The sequence below is a fragment of the Puma concolor genome, chromosome D1 (assembly GCF_028749965.1).
Source record: "Puma concolor isolate L17-30 chromosome D1, mPumCon1.1.hap2, whole genome shotgun sequence".
NCBI classification, from domain to species: Eukaryota; Metazoa; Chordata; class Mammalia; order Carnivora; family Felidae; genus Puma; species Puma concolor.
Genome location: NC_141676.1, coordinates 48,591,216 through 48,592,297, shown reverse-complemented (window position 1 = coordinate 48,592,297; position 1,082 = coordinate 48,591,216).

The following is a 1,082-nucleotide window of genomic DNA, read 5'->3' as shown; positions in this document are numbered from 1 at the left end:
TATGGGACATCGTGTCATTTTTATTTGCTCAGTATGTTTGTGTATGAAAATTTAGCAGTAAATAAACTATGCAAATATTTGGAAGAACCTGAACTAGGCTGAAGGTTGTTTACTCAAAACTTCACAAATTTTTTTTAAAAGATTTTATTTTTAAGTAATCTCTCTACCCAACTTGGGGCTCGAACTCACAAGATCAAGAGTCTCATGCTCTACCGACTGAGCCAGCCAGGTGCCCCGAAACTTTTATAATTCTTTATAGATTGTGGAGTTTTTTTTTTAAGATGCCAGCAAACTAAGGTACTCATATGTATTTGTATTTTCAATAATTCAGTGATTAACAGTTTGAGTAACATTTTTTATGTTGCACTGTATAGTTTGTAGAAAAGCTGTAATTAGTAAGTATTAGGCATTGAGAATGCAGAGATAAACTGTCTTTCCTGCCAAAAGTCTAATGGAGATCAGTTCATTGTCCCTATGGTGTGAAAAGGGGAATGTTTGCACAGGTTGTGGGTGCAGAATGGAGGATGAAGTCAAGACAAGGTTTCCTGAAGGACAGGAGACCTGTGATGATGACTCAAGTGACTGGCCAAGTGAAGTATTAGAGTGTGTTCTAGGCCGTGAGGGGCACGTGTGCAGCTCCTGGAATTCGAATGTAAGACAGGCAATGAATTTCTGCCTTTGAAAGGTGAGGAGCCTGAGATTCAAAAGTTCATGCAGCTGGTAAAGGTGAGATTCGAACTAGAATCCAGGTCTTCACTTTCTCCTTTTTCCAATACGTCACGTATAAGTGAACTAGCCAATCCCCAAGTGACAAAAATCCATCTAAGTTAAAAAGCATTTCCCAACTGATAACTCGACATCAAGGAGTAACTAAACAAACGTATGTTGGTAGAAAGTCCTTTGGAAAGCAATTTTTGGAGGGATTTAACACAATGCTATCTCGCTATTTGAGGTTTTGGCTACAAAGGTGCTTTTTAGTATATGCCCTGATTTGTAATTTTGGGAACGCATTCCACCTCAATATGGGTATTTCTTCCAGGTGCGCCCTCAGATTAGGGCAGTGACATGCCCCCCTGACCATG